Raw genomic sequence first — 23,743 nt, 5'->3', positions numbered from 1 at the left:
CTTGCTGTATGCCAGTGAAATAGGTATTAGTAACAGAGTGATAGGAAAGCTAAACAAACTGTTGAAGATCATCAACTAGAGAGTGACCTAGGGTTGAATACACATCTGTCTATTTCTAAAGCCTGCTCTTTTTCCCTGATATGTTTTATTTTGGAGGGGGGGGGCTGAAAAAATGGCCTCCATCCCACTCTTCTCTACAATTGACTTCCCAGTAGCACACTATCGGCACAGTAACAAAGGCAATCTGAAATGTATTTAAGAATTGAAGGGAAATTTGAGTTATATTATTGTAAAAAATCCAAAGGCCTGTAATGATTTAGCTTTGGGTGATAAGACCCTTGTGTAGGCAAGCCTTGCTTTATGATGTTATGGTGTATGAGGTCAGAACCAAAAGAGATCAGAGGAGCAGCCTGTGTTCTCATTTGATAGTGGTGGTACATCATCACCCTCACTCCTGATGGCTCTATGTGAGCTTTATGTTGTGGGATGAGAAAGTGGGATTCTATTTCAGGTAGACCACAGCCACTACTGGAAATCTCTCAGAGTACGGGGAAATAATGACCACTGTCAGCATCCTGGAAATACTGAGAGTCATCTAAAATGAAGCATGAATAGGGAGGCTATTTGTGCCTCTTTCGCTCTTTCTTCCATTCCTCTCTGCAAAGACCTGGGTGTGCTGCATTACTGCAGAGGACTGAGCTTGGGTGATCACATATGTTTCTGGAATTCCCTGCTTCCTCTGAAAGAGGTGGAATTTTCCTAAATAATTCTCATGAAGAGAGCAACAGCAAGAAGGAATTCTGTTTTGTTGTCCATGCCCCAGTCTCACTGATTTTGCATTATTTTCTATTTATGAATGGGGAACTAATGTCTCCCTTTGAAGGTGGTCTTTTGATTTGGGGAAATGTGATTTTCAATTTTATGAGGGTTGGAGAGGCTGTGAAGCTGGAAAAGGGGCACATCTTTTTATTGGAATTGCCTGTTACACATCTTTAGTTTATACCTTTCCCTTTCTCCTGAGGGGAATGTTTCTTCAGCTGAGAATCAATGCATCCATCATGAACCAGTACTACATCTAGGAATGTTTGAAGATAGCCATTTAATGCACTGAAGTGGAGAAAAAAATTGAGATATATGGGTTTTGCATTCTTAACTTTTGCATTCTTCATGGGCTAAGCGCTGGAATACAGTTGTTATTAAATAAACATTTGTTAAATAAACATGTGGAATGCCTTCAAGAAATGCCTTCTTCTTGGAAAGTCTCCAGAATCTCCTTGTATTCTTCAGTAAGTTCTTGCAGACAGGATCTTGGTTTCATAGTTTGCCAGTAGACATAAAAGCCAACGGAAGCTATTCAAGACAGCCTTGATGAGACTGTGATCCAAGCAGACTTCCTCTGGGCCTTGGGTGACAAAATGCAGCATAATGTCGATGAAGACATGCAGTCTGGCACCTGGCAGACTAGAGGCTTTGGGCACCTCCAGCCGCAGCCCCTTGGCATGGGCCCTGATGTTCTCAAGATGGGCAGGGATAGGAAAAGCTTCTCTTGGGGACTTTGTGGACAATAGAGAGGAACATCACTGTGGACACTGAGGCCAGCAGGCTGGCTGGGGATGTGTGAGGCGTCCTAGCAGAGATTCTCAGGAATAAGAAGGTCATGCAGGTAGATATCAAAGTGGAAGATACTTGGCATATAAAATATGCCATGCCAGGGGATACTTAATGGCTTAGTTTTCAATCAAGAAATGTTTGCGCTAAGAGTCTTGTGCCTTGAACCATCCCAGCCCTTGTACTGTCAGAGTTCACAGAGTGCTGTTGACCTCACTCTGTACTCTGAAGTCTGAGTGCAACACTCAGCAACTGAGCTGCTCCTCTCATGTTCATTCCAGATTATTTCATTGAAAGACTCTCTTTAGTCTCCCTTCTTAGCTATTTCCTTTTGAAGAATCACCCAGGACTTTTCAGTGATGTCTTCTGTGCTTGCCTGCTTTACCTTTTCTTCCTTTTGCCTTAGTTTTCCCACTCAAGCTACATTTCCATCCCAGTGTCAGGCATATTTCAACCTGTAAAAACAAGGAAGGAGGGGAGGGAGGAGAAGCTGATGGGAGGCTTGGCCACCACTTCACCTTCTGACAAAAGGGCAAGTCACAACCTTTCTAGGCTTCCTTCCATGTGCTAATCTGTACCCCGGGGATCAGAGGGGTGAATTACTGCACTGAGGTTTAGGGAGGAAATGCCAATAAAAAGCCAGTAAAACCCTTTTAAGACCTGAAGGGCTGTGTCCAGGCCCAGCTATCCACTCGCCTGTGTGTTGTGCAAACCACGAACACAGGATGGGCAGGGCCTGAGCACCAGGGGAGGTAGGAGGGGCTCCCCTGGGGGTTGGGGAAGGTAGCGGTTTGGAACTAAGTTACTGGGATGTCCTGACAGGCAAGACAAAGGCGAAAGTTCAAGCATTAGTTCCAGAAATAGCTAAATCAAGCACATGTGCAGAGTCAAGAAGGAGAAAGAGTGTGGGCTTTAAATTCGGCAAGAGCAAGGTTTAAGCTGTGGTTCAAACACTAGCTTTGGGCAAGTAACCATCTCTGAGTCTCAGTTTCCTTGTGGGTGAAGTGGGGATAAAACTGAGCCCATCTTAATGGGTTACTGTGAGGCTTAAAAGTGCCAAAACATCCAAAACAATGAACACACCCCCGAGAATCAATTACTTTTTACTCTATTGGCCTTGTTCATTGTTCTCCTTTTTGGGGTTCACTCAGAGAAACTGGGAGAAAGAATCAAAATAAAGGATCAAAAATCAAAGAAATTGAAGGACTTCCCTAGTGGTCCAGTGATTAAGGATTTGCCTTCTAAAGCAGGGGATGTAGGTTTTATTCCTGGTTGGGGAACTAAGGTCCCACAAACTATAGGGAGACTAAGCCTGTGCACTGCAACTGATAATCCTATATGCCACGACTAGAGAGAAGCCCATTTGCTGCAATGAAAAATCTACATGCTGCAACTAAGACCCAATGCAGCTAAAAATTAATAAGTAAATAAACACTAAAAAAATTAAATCTTGGCAGGTCAGGAAGATCCCCTGGAGGAGGGCATTCCAGTATTCCAGGCAAGAATACTGGAGGATCCCACTCCAGTATTCTTGCCTGGAGAATTTCATGGACAGAGAAGCCTGGCAGGCTACAGTCCATGGGGTTGCAAAGAATCGGACACAGCTGAGTGACTGGCACTGCACTTCCCTTTAATAGGCAAACTACTGTATTTGAGTGAGTGGAGAAGTGATGGGAAAAACCATCACCCCTGACCTTAAAAACTCTCTCAGTCTAGAGTTCTGGTACTAACAGAAGGCATGGAAGGATGCTGTGATACCTTACTGTCACTATCCACGTGGTGAAGTCTGGTCTCCTTTTAAAGCAAAGGAGACTACGATTTAGAAACACAGGATGATGGAGTTGGAAGCAGCATGACAGTCTTCTATTTTTAATCTGTTTTATTGAAGTATAGTTGATTTACAACACTACTAATTTCTGCTATATAGCAAAGTGACTCAATTATGCACATATATATATATACTTTCTTTTTCATATTCTTTTCCATCATGGTTTATCATAGGATTTTTTTAAGTTTCAATCATTTATTAATTAGAATAAAAATAGAAAAAAGCAATTTAAGAATTTGAAAATCTTTTTGATGTAGCTAGAAAAAAATAGTAAATACAGATAAGAAAAATAATTAAAATGCACACACCAAATGCTGCATACAGAAATTGTAAACAGTTGGTAAATATCATTGCAGATTATTTTTCTTTTTTTATCATTGAAGGTTTTTTTAAATTTTTTAATTTATTCATTTTAATTGGAGGCTAATTACTTTACAATATTGTAGTGGTTTTTGCCATACATTGACATGAATCAGCCATGGGTGTACATGGATATTGAATATAGTTCTCTGTGCTATGCAGTAGGACCCTGTTGCTTATCCATCTTGTATGTATAGTAGCCTGCATCTGCTAACCCAAACTCCCAGTCCATTCCTCCCCCACCTTCTTCCCCTTGGCAATTACAAATCTGTTCCCCATGGACACGACAGTCTTATAGATGGAAGATCACTGAGTCCTAGGCAGGAGGAGCGACCTATCCCGAGTCACCTCCCTGGAGGTGTGCTGTGGATCCAGGACATGAACACAGGTCTCCTGGCCCTCAATTTACCCCTTGGTTCCTCTGTGACTTGGAGGTTGAACGTGTGATACACATTAAAGTGTGGGGTCATAAGCATTTCTGCTACCCTTGATCTCTTGTAGCTGTGACACAATTGAAATTTGGAAAAGTCATAACCAGGCTGGTTGAATAAGGACATGGGAGTCCCTAGAAGTTGTTGTTGCTAAGTCGTGTCCGACTCTTGGGACCCCATGAACTGTATCCCACCAGGCTCCCCTGACTATGGGATTTTCCAGGCAAGAATACTGGAGTGGGTTGCCATTTCCTTCTCCAGGGGATCTTCCTGACCCAGGGGTCTAATCTGCATCTCCTGCATTGCAGGCAGATTCTTTACAGCTGTACCATCAGGGAAGCTCCTCCTAGAATTTGACGTGAATCCAGTTCCCACATGAAGTGTACTGATCTTTCCTCCATGGCTGAGATGAGTAGGGCTGGCCCAACTCGCTGACCATGGCTCATGGGAGAGTGTATCCATGAGGAAGTTGGAGCAGGTCCGTGTACCCCTCCAGATCTAATCTTGCACCTGCTCATTCGGCCTTCAGAGCTGACCTGTGTGTGCTCTTTGTCCTCTGTCTTCCGGTTTGGTTTGATCACTGGCGTGTTTTGGCAAGTGATCAGAGAGAAGGAGGAGGCTAGGATCAGGGTATGTGTTCCTCTGGCTTCCTCTCTGGTGGGTCAGCAGCAGCTGGCATCACCCTCTGAGGGCTCCTGGCAGGCAGTTCTCACTGGACACCCACCACCTCTTGGTTCTCACTACACAGCAGTCTCCTCTGGGAGCGGCTTCATCCCTGGGCCTCCAGGGCATGGGAGAGTAGAAGTTTCCCCTCTCAGGCAAGCCCAGGAATACTACACCACCCCTTGGGTGTGAAAGTCCCTCAGCCATGTCTGATTCTTCAAAATCCCATGGACTGTAGACGCCAGGCCCCCTGTCCATGGAATTCTCCAGGGAAGAATCCTGGAGTGGGTAGCCATTCCCTCCTTCGGGGGGATCTTCCTAACCAAGGAACTGAATCTGGGTCTCTTGACTTGCAGGCAGATTCTTTACCATCTGAGCCACCAGGGAAACCCTGAGTGTTTCCTAAAACTCTGTCCACAGTTTCATGAGCGCTCCTTTTATTAAAGTCTCCTCCAATTACCCACTATCTTTTAATTTTTTTCTCTAGGACTAACCACTTGGACAATATAAGGCCACTTCAGTTTCACAGAAAATAATCACACTACTTTAAAACTGAGCTCAGGAGAGACAGTTAAAGGGGAAAGAATATGTTTATCTCAGGAAAGAGAAAGCAATTAATCTGAAAAGTAAAATAAAAACTCTCTCTCTTTTTAACAGAAGAGAAAACATCTTCTTCCCTGAGAAATGATTTACTTCTACACCAAGCATCCATTAAATATTTTCACGGAATTTTATGGGCACTCACAGGTGAGTCAGACTGGCATTCAGTTCTCAAAGAACCTTCAGGCTGGTAGGGAAAAGGAAAGAGCCAAGGGAAAATGATGAAGTTGCAAGGCTGAAATAATTGGAGCTGAAGGGTTGCAAGGGCTGGATTCCCATATGGTGGGTGGGGTGTTGCGGGGTGGAGAGACAGGGGGACAGGGAGAGGTGGGGGCCCTGCAAGCTGAGTGAGCTCTTTACATTGTCCACAGCACAGAGGACACTAGAGAGGGCATGTTTTAAAAGAATGACCCTTTGAACTGCAACCCTCCATCACCTCACAGCAGAGTGACTCCTGGTAGTTTCTTGGACCACCCAAGGGCCCAGCATGCATTATTCTGAAGATGCTCCATCTGAACAGGTTCGCTTACCTGGACACAGTTGATTGAAATCATGCTGAGCCATTTAGAACCTCATTTCTGGAAGACAAAACTTGATCCCAGGGATATTTTGACTTTTTTCGGCTTATGGGGACTTGAGAGTGCGGGCAGTGGTCTGTAGAAACATGGAAGAATGAAGTAGATGCATACAAAGAAGGAAGAGATAAGGAATGGAGACAGTTAGCTAACTCTGCAGCCTGGATCCAGAACCTTCTGTAAGTTTGACCAATTCCTGCTTTTGTGTGCTGAGAGCCATTTCCCTTTTTCAATGAAGCTAGTTTGAGTTTCTTTTGTTATTTTAAGACCAAAGAATCTTAATTAAAACATTCATGAGAGGGAGCAGTAAAATTTAAGGTTGGAAAGTATGTTTGGAGCAGATAGGAATGAATGTATAAATGAATTACACCTGGGAGAAAAGAAATAGTTGAATTTGTACCAAAGGGGATTTAGGTTTTATAAAAATGCCTGTTTATCATAAAGGCTTTTAGCCCTTGAAATGAGTTATCAACAAATGTAAAAGAAAGTCCTCCAAGCAGGATATTAGACTCAGGACAGAGCTCCCTCCATGACGGTGTAAAAATAGCCATGCCCAGAGCAAGGGTGAACATTAAAGAGGGAGGAAGCTTGGTTGAAAACTAAGATCTCTCAAGGTTACATTCTGGATTTATCATATGGTGTGGAAACAGAACAGAGATTCTGAAGTTAGAGATTCTGATAGGCATGGGTTTGAATGCTAATTTTAGTTTTAGTTTCTCCAACTTCAAAATGGGGTTTAAAATACAGTTCTTACAGCTATTAAATAGCATGACATACCAAAAGCAATTATCACAAGATTGTGCAGGTAACTAGACTTTGAAAAAATGTTAGTACTTGTCTTTTTTTTTTTTTTAAGTAACATTCAAAAGCTGGAATAAAGCAATTGCTTCTTTAAGAAAACATCTCACTCTTGTGAATCCCTGTGCTTCTTTTTTTTCTTCTAGTTATTTGTTGACACCCACCTAACATTTGTTTTATCTAAAAGTTAAATACATCCCTGTAATGGAATTTATCAAGGTGGACCTTTGGAAAACATAGTATCATCCATGTCCTGAGGTTGTGAAATCTTACTTTGTTTCATGGTAACATTTCACGGGTAAGTGAGACATTATTTAAGCAGGTGGATTTTTAGCCCTTTGTTAGATGCCTGTGAAAAGTGTCTTCCTGGGACTGAGCTTCCTTGTATTTTGTTATTCAGAATAAAGGGTGGTGGGACTTTTTCACTTATATGCAATTCCTGGGAATGGAATCCCTTCTCTTCTTATACCTTTGAAACAAAGAAACAGCTTCACTGTACTGACTGTCAATCTGAAGAGTCCCAGGAAGGATGAGGGTTCTCAGTGGGTTTGTAACTGGGCACACAATTTATGGGGTTGGCAGTCTGAGGGTTCTAGCAGACTGATAAGAAGAGGGTGGCTGTGGTATTGAATACACGGAAAAAGCCAAAGGGAGGAAGTATTTGAGGAATGAGTGTCCAGGAGAAGACAATGTCAGGCCCCATGGGAGTTGGCAATGTAACTGAGATAAACTGTAGCATTTCCAAATTTTATCTCATGTCACTAGAATTTAGAACAAGGAAAAGGGGCCCCTGGGAGGTTGAGTGTTTTACCCAAAGTTGGGGCTTTCCAGGTGGCTCAGTGATAAAGAATCATCCTACCAGTGCAGGAGACCCAGGAGAAAAGTGAAAGTGAAAGTCGCTCACTCATGTCCGACTCTTTGCGACCCCGTGGAATATATAGTCCATGGAATTCTCCAGGCCAGAATACTGGAGTGGGTAGCCGTTCCCTTCCCCAGCGGGTCTTCCCAACCCAAGAATCGAACCAGGATCTCCTGCATTGCAGGGGGATTCTTTACCAGCTGAGCTACAAGGGAAGCCCAAGAGACACAGGAGATACAGGTTCAATCCCTGGGTTAGGAAGATCCCCTGGAGATGGAAGTGGCAACCCACTCCAAAATTCTTGCCTGGAAAATTTCATGGACATAGTGAACTACAGTCCAAGGGGTCACAAAAGTCGGACAAGACTAAGCAACTGAGTGAGCATGCATGCATGCACACACGCCTAGCTGTTTCATGTAAGGTCCCAAGCTGGAAACTGGGTTTTCTATATTCCTGTTCAGATTACCATCCTCTGTACCCAAGGATATTTGGGGATTTGAAGGTATTGTAAAAAATAAACACGTTGTATCCAGGCAGAGCCATGTTTTCTTTCTCCTTTGATTAGTCTAGGCTGTTTTCTGGGCTTGGCTTTCAGGATTATTCTGGTTTCAGTGTCTTACCTTGTATGTATTCTTAGGCATTACCATTGGTAGAATTTCTCAGCAAAGCATGGCATTAAATCAGTTCCCCCAGTTCTGTTCCTGGTCAAAATGCCTGGAAGCTGCAGGGATTGCAAATTCCTGGTGCGGCCAAGAGACCCGGATGTGACCATCTTGAAAGTATTGCATTCACTGAGCACCAGCAGAACCATATGCCTCAGTGACTCTGCTCTCTGTAAAGATGCAGGGACATCTGGATGGCCAGCAGCTTACCCTGAGGCTCTAACAGATTCCAGGCACCCTCGGTTCTCTAAGCTGCCTTCTCCAAGGCCATATAATTAGCTCCTTTAGCTCTGCTGAAGTCTTCAGTTTTCCCACAGGAACAAAGAAGGGAGAAAACACTTGTATATGTTCTAGAAGGAAAGACGTGCTGTAGTATGACATCTGACTTCATAGGACTGAGCCTCTATCACGGGCTAGCATGTCGAGGTTAAACATTTGGATGGACACAAGTTCTACTCTAAGGAGATTACAGTGGCTCTCATAGCCAGAATGAGAAATGATATACAAGAAGGAAAAAATGCTGTGGGAGGTGTGGCGCGACACAGATGTAGAAATCTCGTCAGCCTGGGGGAATTCCAAGTGATTTCATAAAGAACGAAAGCTGTGGTACATATACACAATGGAGTATTACTCAGCCATTAAAAAGAATACATTTGAATCAGTTCTAATGAGGTGGATGAAACTGGAGCCTATTATACAGAGTGAAGTAAGCCAGAAAGAAAAACACCAATACAGTATACTAATGCATATATATGGAATTTAGAAAGATGGTAACAATAACCCTGTATACAAGACAGCAAAAGAGACACTGATGTATAGAACAGTCTTTTGGACTCTGTGGGAGAGGGAGAGGGTGGGATGATTTGGGAGAATGGCATTGAAATATGTATAATATCATATATGAAATGAGTTGCCAGTCCAGGTTTGATGCACGATACTGGATGCTTGGGGCTGGTGCACTGGGATGACCCAGAGGGATGGTATGGGGAGGGAGGAGGGAGGAGGGTTCAGGATGGGGAACACATGTATACCTGTGGCAGATTCATTTCGATATTTGGCAAAACCAATACAATATTGTAAAGTTAAATAAAATTAAATTAAAAAAAAAAAAGAAGAACAGCACACTGAGATGGCCACGGAAGGATGGATAGGATGTTACAGGCTCAACGACCAGAAATGTGGAAGAAGGACGCTGCAGATGGAAGATCGAGAGCAAGGATCAGAAGCAGCAAAACTTGGTTTGTAGTCAAGAAACACTGAAGAATGTTTTTGTTCAGTCACTAAGTCGAGTCTGACTCTTTGCGACCCCAGGGGCAGCAGCACACAAGGCTTTCTTGTCCTTCACTGTCTCAGTTTGCTCAAACTCAAGTCCATTAAGTCGGTGATGTCATCCAACCATCTCATCCTCTGCCACCCCTTCTTCTTTTGCCTTCAATCTTTCCCAGCATCAGGGTCTTTTCCAATGAGTTGGCCTTTCACACCAAGTGGCCAAAGTATTGGAGCTTCAGCTTCAGCATCATTCCTTCCAATGAATATTCAGGGTTGATTTCTTTTAAGATGGACTTGTTTGATCTTCTTGTAGTGCAAGGGGCCCTCAAGAGTCTTCTTCAGCACTGTAATTCAAATGTATCATTTCTTCAGCACTCAGCCTTCCTTATGGTCCAACTCTCACATCCATATATAATTACTGGAAAAACTGTAGCCTTGACTATATGGACCTTTGTTGGCAAAGTGATGCCTCTCCTTTTTAATACGCTGTCTAGATTTGTCATACCTTTCCTTCCAAGGAGTAAGCATCTTTTAATTTCATGGCTGCAGCCACCATCTGTAGTGATTTTGGAGCCCAAGAAAATAAAATAAAATCTGTCACTGTTTCCACGTTTTCCCCAGTGTAGCTGGACCAAAATTTGAGTAACTCTGGGAAGGGAATGAGAGAAGTGAAGAGCTGGTGAGGATCACACTGGGCCAGCTGCACTTTGAAGGCCTTTGTTGAGAGCAGCTCTTGAGGGAGATGATCCAAACGTCTGCAGTGAGCTTGAGAATAAGGATGACAATGCATTTGCTCCGGTGCCTGGAAGGGCAGCCGTAAGAGGGACCTGAGCTGACGCAGGTAAGGAGGCCACTTGTTCACACGTGGAGTGCTGGAGCCTGGGTCCAGATACCAGCCCCTGGGGAAACACTGAAGGATCTGTGGCCATTTTGGAATGTTCTAGCTGGCCTAATTCTGGAAGAGAATATTTTTGCTTATTCTTTTTTCCTCCTCCTTTTTTGTTTACTTAGAAGGCACAGTAAACATGGTACAAGATGTATTCTCAAGGGAACAAAACTCACCGCCGTTAAAATCAAATAGTACACCACTCCCGAAGCTGCATTCTGTACAGCTTGAACTTTGCAAGGCCTTTTCTCAATGAAAACCCCTAATTGAATTTTGAGTATCCTGTTTTGAATTTATCTGAAGAAGCAGAAGAATGCAAGAACAAAGTTACCTACAGGATAGAATGCACTTTGTTAAATTGTTTTTACCAATGTGCTTTAATTCTATGTATTTATGTTGATACTAAAAAGGTACCAAATTTTGGGGGGTGGGGGCAGTAACCTGAGAGCTCTCTAATCCCTAAAATGAAGTAGGTAAACAATGTTGTCTTTGAAAAGGGCTTAATTTAGACTTTAGGAAAGTTGAGAATGTTGATGACCAAAGAAAAGCCAGGCAAAATAATCAAGTCAGTCCAGATGTAAAATATGCAAACCCAAGGGAAGGATTATTTACACTTTTGCAAAGAGATGACCCAGATGAGCTGGGTCAGAGCTGTGCCTGGTGCTCTGTCACTTCAGAGAATGTAAGTCCTCTGTGAGTTTCAACGTGTGTCACATGCCCCTCCTTCTTCTAGATTTTTCCGGCACACAGTAGGTACTCAAGAGATATTTTCTTGAAGGGGTGAGTTCATTCCTGATGCATCAGAATCTTCAGGTGGATTCATAGGGAAAATAAGTGGATATGGGAAAAGGGCTTCCCAGGTGGCTCAGTGGTAAAGAATCTGCCTGCCAGTGCAGGAGACTTGGGAGGCGCGGGTTCGATCCCTGGGTGGGGAAGATCTCCTGGAGAAGAAAATGGCACTCCACGCAAGTATTCTTGCCTGGAAAATTCCATGGACAGAGGAGCCTGGCCAGCTACAGTCCAGGGGGTTGCAAAGAGTTGGACACAACTGAGCACGCACACACTTGGGAATCAGAGAATTTGTACAAGTGAGTTTTAAGGGACAGGCTGAAATGTCAGCACTTGTAAGTGTAAGCAGCTGTTGGGAGTGCAGCCAGCTCATGTTCCCAGGGGAGGGGGAAGGCCTCTCTCTCACCCTCAGCACTTAGCACTTGGTTCAGGAATCATTGTCTGCCTGCAGCCCTAGAGCTTCTCCTGACTCTGAAACCCCCACTGAACTCCAGGGCCAAGGTGTTTTGAGGAGACCCAGGACTGAAGCATCCAGTTCATTTCAGTCAATATTCCTCCATTACAAAGGGCAATTGTCTGCAGGTTTCTGTACTTTTGCTATATTTTTTTCTGTGGACAGCAGCCCACTGACCCCTGGAAACCTCGATGCCTCGTGTCGAGTTTTAGAGTATGCATACCACAAACACTCACGGTATTTTACTTAATCCTCATTACAATCCTCTTTTCTTCATTTTGCGGATGATGAATTGGAGAGGTTTGACTTGACCAAGGACACACAGCTAGGCATACTGATACGTCAACCCAAACCCATGCCCATCGAGTCTGTGATGCCATCCAACCATCTCATCCTCTGCCATCCCCTTCTCCTCCTGCCCTCAATCTTTCCCAGCATCAGGGTGTTTTCATGTGAGTCAGCTCTTTGTATCCAAAGAGCTGACTCATATGAAAAGTGGCCAAAATATTAGAGTTTTAGCTTCAACATCAGTCCTTCCAATGAACACCCAGGACTGATCTCCTTTAGGATAGACTGGTTGGATCTCCTTGCAGTCCAAGGCACTCTCAAGAGTCTTCTCCAACAACACAGTTCAAAAGCATCAATTCTTCAGTGCTCAGCCTTTTTTATAGTCCAACTCTCACATTCATACATGACCACTGGAAAAACCATAGCCTTGACTAGATGGACATTTGCTGGCAAAGTAATGTCTCTGCTTTTTAACATGCTGTCTAGGTTGGTCATAACTTTCCTTCCAAGGAGTAAGCATCTTTTAATTTCATGGCTGCAATCACCATCTGCAGTGACTTTGGAGCCCAGAAAAATAAAGTCAGCCACTGTTTCTACTGTTTCCTCATCTATTTCCCATGAAGTGATGGGACTGGATGCCATGATCTTAGTTTTCTGAATGTTGAGTTTTAAGCCAACTTTTTCACTCTCCGCTTTCACTTTCATCAAGAGGCTTTTTAGTTCCTCTTCACTTTCTGCCATAAGAGTGGTGTCATCTGCATATCTGAGGATATTGATATTTCTCCTGGCAATCTTGATTCCAACTTGTGCTTCTTCCAGCCCAGCATTTCTCATGATGTACTCTGCATATAAGTTAAATAAGCAGGTGACAATATACAGCCTTGATGTAGTCCTTTTCCTATTTGGAACCAGTCTGTTGTTCTATGTCCAGTTCTAACTGTTGCTTCCTGACCTGCATACAGGTTTCTCAAGAGGCAGGTCAGGTGGTCTGGTATTCCCATCTCTTTCAGAGTTTTCCACAGTTTTTTGTGATCCACACAGTCAAAGGTTTAGAGTAGACAATGAAGCAGAAATAGATGTTTTTCTGGAACTCTCTTGCTCTTTCAATGACCCAACAGATGTTGGCAATTTGATCTCTGGTTCTTCTGTCTTTTGTAAATCCAGCTTGAACATCTGGAAGTTCACAGTTCAGGTACTGTTGAAGCCCGGCTTGGAGAATTTTGATCAATTCTTTGCTAGTGTGTGAGATGAGTGCAATTGTGTGGTAGTTTGAATACTCTTTGGCGTTGCCTTTCGTTGGGATTGTAATTAAAGCCAATATTTTTCAGTTCTGTGGCCACTGCTGAGTTTTCCAAATTTGCTGGCATACTGAGTGCAGCACTTTAATGGGATCATCTTTTAGGATTTGAAATAATTCAGCTGATATTCTATCACCTTCACTCTCTTTGTTCATAATGATGCTTTCTAAGGCCCACTTGACTTCACACTCCAAGATGTCTGGCTCTAGGTGTGATCACAATGGTGATCACACCATAGTGATTATCTGGTTCATTAAGACCTTTTTGTACAGTTCTTCTGTGTATTCTTGTCACCTCTTCTTAATATCTTCTGCTTCTGTTAGGTCCATACTGCTTCTGTCTTTTATTGTGCCCATTTTTGCATGAAATATTCCCTTGTATCTTTAATGTTCTTGAAGAGATCTCTAGTCTTTCCCATTCTATAGTTTTCCTCTATTTTTTTGTAGTGCTCACTTAGGAAGCCTTTCTTATCTCTCCTTGCTATTCTTTGGAATTCTGCATTCAAATGGGTTTATCTTTCCTTTTCTCTCTTGCCTTTTGTTTCTCTTCTTTACTCAGCTATTTGTAAGGCCTCCTCAGACAACCATTTTGCCTTTATGCATTTGTTTTTCTTGGGATTGGTTTTGATCACATCCTACTGCACAATGTTAGGAACCTCCATCCATAGTTCTTCAGACACTCTGTCAGATCTAATCCCTTGAGTCTATTTGTCACTTGCTTGTATAATTTCAAGGGATTTAGCTGAATGGCCTAGTGGTTTTTCTTACTTTCTTCAATTTAAGTTTTAATTTTGTAATAAGGAGTTCATAATCTGAACCTCAGTCAGCTCCCGGTATTGTTTTTACTGACTGTAAAGAGCTTCTCCAACTTCAGCTACAATGAATATAATAAATCTGATCTCTGTATTCACTGTCTGTTAATGTCTATGTGTAGAGTCATCTCTTGCATTGTTGGAAGAGGGTGGTTGCTATGACCTTAACTCTGTTAGCCTTTGCCCTGCTTCATTTTGTACACCAAGGCCAAACTTGCCTGTTACTCCAGGTATCTCTTGACTTCCTACTTTTGCATTCCGATTCCCTATGATGAAAAGGACATCATTTTTTGGTGTTAGTTCTAGAAGGTCTTGTAGATCTTCATAGAACCATTAAAGTTCAGCTTCTTCTACATTAGTAGTTGGGGCATAGACTTGGATTAGTGTGATATTGAGTGGTTTGCCTTGGAAACGTACAGAGATCATTCTGTCGTTTTTGAGATCGCACCCAAGTGTTGCATTTCAAACTCTTTTGTTGACTATGAGGGCTACTCCATTTCTTCTAAGGGATTCTTGACTACAGCAGTAGGTATAATGGTCATCTGAATTAATTTCACCCATTCTAGTCCACTTTAGTTCACTGATTCCTGAAATGTCAATGGATTTGATAGGGAGAACCAATCATCTAGGGGATTCCCAGGTGGCACTAGTGGTAAAGACTCCCCCTGCCATTGCAGGTAAGAGACAAGAGCTTGATCCCTGGGTATGGAAGATCCCCTGGAGGAGAAGGTCCCACTCCAGTCTTCTTGCTTGGAGAATCCCATGGACAGAGGAGCCTGGTGGGCTTTGGTCCATAGGTTCACAAAGAGTCCAACATGACTGAAGTGACTTAGCAGGCACACACACATCAAAGATCTAAATGAAAGCCTCCAGTTGGTTCCTTTCCAGCAGTAGGACTACGTCTTCCTGAGCCCCATTCCTTTCTTTGTCTTGAAAAAGATGGTCCTAACATTAGGGGAAACTTGGACTAAAACCACCCACCCTGGCCACGCACCACAGTAACCATTTGCATGAGCTATTTTATGACAGGAGGTTCTGGTAAGGAACACAGAACAAGCCATCGCCAAGCAGAATTTGGGAAAGGTCAAAAGGAGACGCCACATGTCCTACCAAGCTCCCAGAATCCTCCTCCTTGCTGGCATCCATCTTGACTAAGCAAGGCATGCACCACCAGGAAGGACCCTGGGGAACTAATCCCATCACTGTAATACCTGAGACTGTGAGCCACGTGGCAGAGCAGTTCTCCTGGGTTCCCCTTATCCTCCTGCTCTCCTCTCAGGCACCCCTACCCTTAAAGTCTCTTGCTTTGTCAGCATGGGTGTCTCCTGGACCATTCGTTTCTGAGTGTTAGACAAGAGCCAACTCCTGGACCTAGGAAAGGGCCCCCACTTCCTGCAATACTAACACACCTCCTTGAGAGGTGTTTTGAGGGTTCTCTGCAATGGGGCATATGAAAGCTCTGTCTGTGAATTTTAATCACTGTTCCAATGTTCCTCCTCATTATTAGAACGAATCTCATTATTTCCAAGTCAAGTCTCTCAATTTACACTTTCCCACTTCAGCCTGAGGTCTCTTTTTTCTGCCTTCCCAGATCGGAAGAAAAGTTAGATATATCAGCATACTTCTGGTCTGCTTCTCCCTACCTTCCTCTTGCCCTTATGTAGTGGGGTGCTATTTCACTGGGTGGCATTTAGCACCGTCCTTTTCAAGCTGGACAAATACACTTTCATCTGCTTTAGCTTGAGTAGGAAGGGCGATGGTGGGGAATGTCTGTTTTTAAAGGTTCATTTTGGGGAGGTGGAAAGAACGCTGGAGAGAGTTGGGGCAGGGCTGGGCAGGTTTGATTTCCTACTGCCCAACCGTCCTTAGTTAAAACGTTGGTGTGCATCACAAGAAGTGCGTCGTAGGAGTGAATGCTTATGGGACCTGGTGGCAGAGAGAACGGCTGGTGTGGACTAATGATGGAAAAGCAAGAAGTAGGGCCACAGAAGTTTGCTGTTCTCACTGCTGTTTCCAGGCAGTCTATTGTCAGACTGTTCTGGAAGCTGTAACCCTGAGGCTGGGCTCCTGGGCCGCCCCAGCAAAACTCACTGGTGTTTTTCATTCCTTTGTTTTACAGTCAAACGCATCAGTTATTTGAAAAAGCAACCCCAGAGAAATGACAAACCAAACAGATCTGGGAGGCTTGGCATACGCATTCTTTCCTCTAGAAGATCCGAAGCACGAATACGCTGTTTACATTGAAATCTGGCCGTATTCCATGAGGAGAGTCAAAGTAAATGGGTTATGCTGGACACTCCCTCTTCCACAATGACGCCCCCACCCCCAACCTCGAGGTAGGGCACTAGCAATTTCACAGGAGAAGCAATTCCAGAAGAAGACTGTGAACAACCTCTTTCAATGTTCTACCTCCTGGCGGGAGCCCACCACACTTTCACCCACATTCTCTCTCCTGAATCAGTCTCTATCTAACTCATAACTCATGTTCATAATCTACATATTTGATTTTACATATTTAGTATGTATATCCTGCCAATTTCCAAAAAGTTTCAAGGGGCTCTGAAACATTTCAAAATAAAGAAAATAATCGCCAATAAAAAAAAAAAAGACTTCATAAAATGAGTAAGGGGGTAGATGTTCCAAAGCACCTGAGGTGACCTAATTCTTGCAGTTTCTCAGTTAAGTAAGCCCCGCCTTTGCGGTTAGACTAGAAAGGAGCACACGTTGCTTACCTAGTTCTCATTGCCCAGTTGAAATTTAAAAAAAATTGATGTGCAAAATTATTAGTGGAACTAAACTATTTTCTAAAGCTATAGCTTAAAAATACGCTGTGCCTGTGCATGCTTAGTCGTGTCGGACTCTTTGGTGACCCCGTGGACTATAGCCCATCCAGGCTCCTCTGTCCATGGAATTCTCCAGGCAAGAATACTGGAGTGGGTTGCCGTTCCCTTCTCTAGGATCTTCCCAACCCCAGGGATAGAACCTGTGTTTTCATTTTCTGCATCTCCTGTATTGGCAGGCTGATTCTTTACCACTGAGCCACCTGGGAAGTTAAAACGCGATTCAAATACAATTATTCTTTTCAACAACCTCAAGAGAATTGTATGCAGGACAATTACTGCCAGCAATATCTCAGCCTTGGAGCCATGCTGACCTTTCATTCAGCATATGTCTTAGCGTATGCTGTTCCCTTTGCCTGGAAGAGTCTTCCTAGAAGTCCACGCACCATTTTGTTAACCCCATTCATCCTTTCCATTTCCATCAGGGAAGCCTTCCTCTCTCCACCCGGCCAAGCCAGGCCCCCTGGTTCTAGGGTTTCAGAGCACCCTGTACCTTAGATCAGCTGCTGTAGTTCATTCCCTTCCTGGCTAGTGTCATCAAGGAGTATCTGTCTTCCTCACTAGACACAAGTACCTTGAGGGCAGGAACCGTATGTGCTTTCTGTATTCCTGTCTCCCTAGCATCTGGCATCGTGCCTGACTTATGGTAATAATAATAACAACGATAATAACTAACATTATGGAAAGCCAGGAACTCTTACAAGTACTTATATCCAATAAATAGCCCTTTGGAGTGGGGGCTGCTATTAATATTATCCACCTTTAACAGAGACGGAACAGAGGTGGAACCCTGGAGTTAAATAAATTGCTCAAGGTCACAGAGCTAGTATGTTAAGAAGCTAGAAGGTAAACTTAGACAGTCTGGTTCTTTTATTTTTTTTATTGAGATATAGTTGATTTACAGTGTTGTGCTAATTTCTGCTGTACAGCAAAGTGGTTCAGTTATGCACACATATATATATTCTTTTTTAATATTCTTTTCCATTATGCTTTATCCCAGGAGATGGATATAATTCCCTGTGCTTTACAGCAGGACCTTGTTGCTCATCCATTCTAAACGCACTAGTTTATATTTACCAACCCCAAACTCCCAATCCATCCCTCTCCCACCCCTCCCTCTCGCCTTGGTAACCTCAAAGGTGTTCTCTGTGGCTATGGGATGGACAGATGGAGGTCTGACTCTTGTTAGGCAACACCTATCTGCTAAATGAATGAATGGATAAATTCTGGATGTTAATATGACCCAAGAATCTTGCCTTCTGATCTTCTAACTTAAGATACAAATAGGACCTGAATATTCAGAATGAACCTCATGTGTGACTATTAAACAATTTCTCTGAGCTCTCAGAGTTGTGACTTATTGGAGGGTTAGGTCAGGGCAGAATCTCAGGCAATTAAAATGACTGAATTGTCTAAAAACTGATCATGGTGTCTGGGGGAAGGTGGGCTATTTGCTTGGCATAAAAGTCACATATCTAAAGTCTACACAGGTGTATTGGAGCTAAGCTGCCATTTTGCTTTGAAATTTTAAGAGTTGGGCTTATATTCTTTTCCAGAGAGATAGAAGGTGGAGCTGAACAAGTGTTTGCTGAATTGACAGCAAATAAACTTCAGCATCTGGAGCCAGCAGAGAGGATCACAGCTAGTGCCAATATTTGCCTCCCAAAAGGACTCTTATTACTCTCTCCCACATGCAATTGGGAAACGACCCTGCTGTTTTACACAATACAACTAAGAAACATGCCTTTTCATACTGTTCATGGGGTTCTCAAGGCAAGAATATGGAAGTGGTTTGCCATTCTCTTCTCCAGTGAAGCAAAACTGGAATCAAGATTTTCAGGAGAAATATCAATAACCTCAAATATGCAGATGACTCCCTTATGGCAGAAAGCAAAGAGGAACTAAAGAGCCTCTTGATGAAAGTGAAAGGAGAGTGAAAAAGCTGGTTTTAAGCTCAACATTAGAAAGACTAAGATCATGGCAGCCAGTCCCATCACTTCATGGCAAATAGATGGGAAAACAATGGAAAGAGTGACAGACTTCATTTTCTTGAGCTCCAAAATCACTGCAGATGGTGACTGTAGCCATGAAATTAAAAGACGCTTGCTCCTTGGAAGAAAAGCTATGACAAACCTAGACAGCATATTAAAAAGCAGAGACATTACTTTGCCAACTAAAGTCAGTCTAGTCAAAGCTATGGTTTTTCCAGTAGTCATGAATGGATGTGAGACTTGGACTATAAAGAAAGCTGAGCACCGAAGAAATGATGCTTTTGAACTGTGGTGTTGGAGAAGACTCTTGAGAGTCCCTTGGACTGCAAGGAGATCCAACCAGTCCATCCTAAAGGAGATCAGCCCCAAATATTCATTGGATGGACTGATGCTGAAGCTGAAGCTCCAATACTTTGGCCACCTGATGCAAAAAAACTGACTCATTGGAAAAGACCCTGATGCTGGGACAGATTGAAGGCGGGAGGAGAAGGGGATGACAGAGGATGAGATGGTTGGATGGCATCACCGACTCGATGGACATGGGTTTGAGCAAGCTCCAGGTGATAGTGATGGAGCCTGGTATGCACAGGAGCACACCTCCAGCCTGGTGTGCTGCGGTCCATGGAGTTGCAAAGAGTTGGACATGACTGAGTGATTGAACTAATCTGAACTGAAAAAACATGACTTTAGTATGAAAAATTGTTAAGTTGGGTACTACCTAATATTATTTTCTCTCTATCTGAATCCAGTAAAGCCTATGAATACCTGATCTGAAATAGAGCCATATCCTAACAAGCCAGTCAGCATCTGATACCTGAAAAATGTCTGCATGAGATGCTGAATGGCTTGCCTTTAGGATAAGGTTTTTTGACTATGCAGTTTGGTGGTGGGGCTAGGAAAGATGATTTCTTTCCATGTATTTAATGCAGAGTTGCTCTTTCTGTAGTAGCAATCTGCTAACAGGTCCACTTGTTTCTAGCAAGCACACAATAATTATATAGGTTTTGTAGTCTGAAATCTGTTTATTCAGTTTGAGTCATCTCATTCAAATATTTATGGAGAGGTTAGAGGGTGGAAACTTGGAGCTAGCTCCAGAGATGAATTTGAAGTAATAGGTACCCTTCTGCTGTCAAGGTACTTATAATTAGTAGGCCTAACACTGATACACTTGCTGGACATTTACTGAGTACCAAATATGTGCCACAAAATACAGAGGCAAAGGAGAGGCAGTGTGGTCTAATGGAGAGAGTCTAGATGATAGAGTCTTACATCTTGACTATGGAGTCTTACATGGCTGCTAATCAGCCATATTGGAACACTCAGAGCATCAGTTTTCTCATCTGTAAAGGAGGATCTTGTGCTTGCTTTGTAGGGTTGTTTTACAGAATAGAAATAACCATTGCTTTCTAGCACATAGACAGTACCTGTTCCATTTTTTTGGTCTTAATGCATAATTCTTATCCTTGAAAAGCCACATCTTAATGGAGAATGGGCTTGTATAAACAAATCATTACAACATAACATGATATTGATTTTGAAATTGCATGAAAAATCACATTGAACAAAGGAGCAGAAGCATAGAGAAAAGCAAGGAAGTGACTCTCTGCCTAGGGAATCAGGGAAGACTCTCCAAAGGAGCCTTTGTTGGAGGCGAGTCTGGAAGGATGAGTAAGCTTCTGATTCATGGAGAAGGGAGAAGCTTTTCTCAAACACTGAGATATGAAGGAAAGTAAGAAGGTCAGTGCATTGGGAGTGTAGGATGTCTGCAGTGGAGGTGGGAGGGCACGCAGTGGGAGAGGAAGCTGGAGAGCTAGGTCACCCCTCTGCAAGCTGGCTGCACACAGAGAATTCTTGAGCAAATTTCATTCTATTCCAGAATGTTCTATGTTTTTTTAAAAACTGAAATATAGTTGATTTACAATGTGTTAATTTCAGGTGGACAGCAAAGTGATTCAGTTATACATACATATACAAAAATACATAAGTATAAATGTATATATTCTTTTCAGCTTATTTTCCATTGTAGATTATTGTAGGATATTGAATATAGTTTCCTGTGCCATACAGTAAATACTTATTGTTTATCTATTTTACATATATAGTGTATATCTATTAATCTCAGTGGACATGATTTTGAGCAAACTCCGGGAGGTAGTGCAAGACAGGGATGGGGTCGCAAAGAGCTGGGCACAACTTAAAGAATGAACAACGACAGCAACCGTTCCATTCCAGAATGTTCTATTTTCAGATTCCATGATTTCCTCCAGTAAAAATATTTTCTTTTGCTTCTCTGAGCAGTACCACTTTAGCCGTTCTTTGAATACAAAGTTCTGCATGTTCTTAGAATGACAGTAGCTTAATGTTTTTGAGAATGCCCTGTTAGCTGCTTAGACAGTTTGATCTAACTCTCTGTCACGTCTGTGTTTTTCTTACCTTTCCAGGCCTGCTTTGTCTCGGATCCTGTCACTTCTGCGGGGGTGCGGACACCTCTCAAGGGGCTCCTCTGTGCTGAGAGGGAAGACAGGTGTGGACAGATGGACATCTGCTTTACATGGTGGCAGGGAAAACGTGCGGGCTGTGCATTTTCTTTTCTGTTTGGGGCCCAGTCCTGGCCTTCTCCCAGGACTTCCTTGTTGAAGAACTTTTTTGAGTTGCTTCCCTTGGTACTTCTTATTACATTTTTCAATGATCAACTCTAAGCACATTTGAAAAAAAAATTAATTTGATTCAGATCCCGAGGGGAGAAACAATGACTAAGGTCTTGAATCTTTTTTTTTTTTTCTTTTTTCATTTCCATATTACATTACACATCAAACTATGGTAAAGGCTAGTAGTTCTGAGGCAGGGGTGTTTGTCAGAGTGACTGGGGGAGTTTTAAACAAAATACCTTTCTGGGCCTCATTCCCCTCCGCCTCCAGCCAGGCCATCCGTTCAGAGGGTCATGGGGAGAGCGGCCTGGGGACCAGTGTCAGCACAAATACTCCCTTTGCAGGCTACTGAGATGTGCAGCCTTAGGTGAGAGGGGCTCCCCGGTGGTGCTAGTGGTAAAGAATTTGCCTGCTGATGAGAGAGATGCAGGTTTGATCTCTTGGTTGGGAAGATCTCCTGGAGGAGGAAATGGCAACCCACTCAAATATTCTTGCCTGGAAAAGCCCATGGACAGAGGAGCCTGGTGGGCTACAGTCCATGGGGTCGCAAAGAGTCAGACACGACTGAAGCAGCTGAACAAATGGTACCTGGACTTGGTTGTTGGGTAGACACTTTTCTTTTGTTCATTTAAGTAGTGAGTGCCTACTGTGCACCAGGCACTAGGTGGTGATTGTGGATCTTATAGTGAACACATCAGGTGAGGTCTCTGCTCATGGAGTTTACCATCTAGCTGGGTAGACAACCTGATTGCAAACATGAATGCCCCCAAACTGAGTGAATGCACTCATCTTTATTTGCAAACTTATCAGTTTCAATTGATCATACAGCTTTATGGTTGTCTTTGCTTCTGACTTCCTCCTCCCCAGACCTACGTCCAAATTTGTCTCCTGCAGACTTTCTGCCTCCTTCCCCCGCTCATCAAGGCCACAGCCTCAGGTTCACTTCTTACCCAGAAAACTTCATTGACTTTCCAGTTGGCCCCCACCTCCAGTTCTACAATCCTCCAATCCATCATGCACCAATTTTTCTAAAATGCAGCTTGGTTTTGTCCCTGCCCTCTCTGCAGCTGCTGGTGGGCCACCTATCCAGCAATGCCCTACTTCTTGGAGGGACGCGATGTCTCCCTATCTGGGAAATTTCTCCCATGTGGTTGACTCTGCCCCACCCATTTCTTCTACACCCCTTGCTCCCCATCCCAGGGATTCGTTCCAGAATGGACAAGCCAGGGCCAGACAGAAATGTCATGTCTAGGGGTTGGGAGGGCAATGGCCTCACTCTTGCTCTGCAATCTGTGTTGTCTCTTTTCCTCTTCATGGAGAGAGTCTCTCCAAAGATGAAGGTAACCTGCTGAAGGCAGCAGAGCTGAAGATAAAGCCAAGACAGAGCCTCAGGACAAAGTTTGGGTTTCTAAATTTAGTAGCACATGAAGCAAGCTTTACCTAATGACTCTACCAATTATGAGAGTCAATAGATTTCCTATGTTAGAATGCCAGTGCTGCTGCTTACTGGCCATGTGACCTTGAACAAACTTTCTATCATCAGTTTCCTCATCTATAAAATGGGCATAATAACAATAATACTTACCTCACAGGATTTTAAAGAGGTTTGAATGAGTGAATGCATACAGAGAACTTAGCACATGGCCTGGGACAAAGTTAAGTGCTCAGTAACTGTAAAGTATTACTGTTGTTGTTATTGTTATTACTTAACTGAGTTTGGTCTTGAGTTTCTGTAACTTGCCATTGAAAGAGTTCTCTGGAATAACCAACTCCAAAATCTGTAACCTGTTGACATGGCTGGTTTTCCACCTCTCACTTGTCACTTCACACTCCCATGTCCTTGTCATGTTAATCTTCCAGAGCTCTGAATATTCCTGCTGCTTCAAGCCTTGCTTCTATGTATACAAGGTTCTTTGTGTCCAGAATGCTCTTCTCCATTCCTCTGGCAAAGTCAGATAAGATGATTTTAAGGAGCAGAAAGAAGCAGCTGAGACATGGAGTATTCCTGCTGTATCAGTAAACAAGGATGTCACAGTCATCACAATTCCAGCCCCTCCAGGGCACTCAGGAAGGAGAAAAATACCT

General features: G+C 43.2%; 1 long non-coding RNA gene across 1 annotated transcript in view; it reads right to left on the bottom strand.

Annotated features, from left to right (window-relative positions):
• Positions 1–1,019: 1,019 nt before the first annotated feature.
• LOC132342303 (uncharacterized) overlaps positions 1,020–23,743 on the bottom strand; it is a 34,167-nt gene continuing 11,443 nt past the window's right edge. Inside the window, exons 3-6 of the long non-coding RNA XR_009490621.1 lie at positions 23,370–23,600; positions 21,444–21,705; positions 6,021–6,144; positions 1,020–2,063 (exon numbers count right to left, since the gene is read on the bottom strand). This is a non-coding gene — a long non-coding RNA (uncharacterized lncRNA). The remainder of the gene's footprint in view (positions 2,064–6,020; positions 6,145–21,443; positions 21,706–23,369; positions 23,601–23,743) is intronic.

Source organism: Bos taurus, chromosome 15 (assembly GCF_002263795.3).
Source record: "Bos taurus isolate L1 Dominette 01449 registration number 42190680 breed Hereford chromosome 15, ARS-UCD2.0, whole genome shotgun sequence".
Classification (NCBI taxonomy): Eukaryota; Metazoa; Chordata; class Mammalia; order Artiodactyla; family Bovidae; genus Bos; species Bos taurus.
Note: the sequence above shows the minus strand (reverse complement) of the source record. Positions and strands in the feature narration are given on the sequence as shown.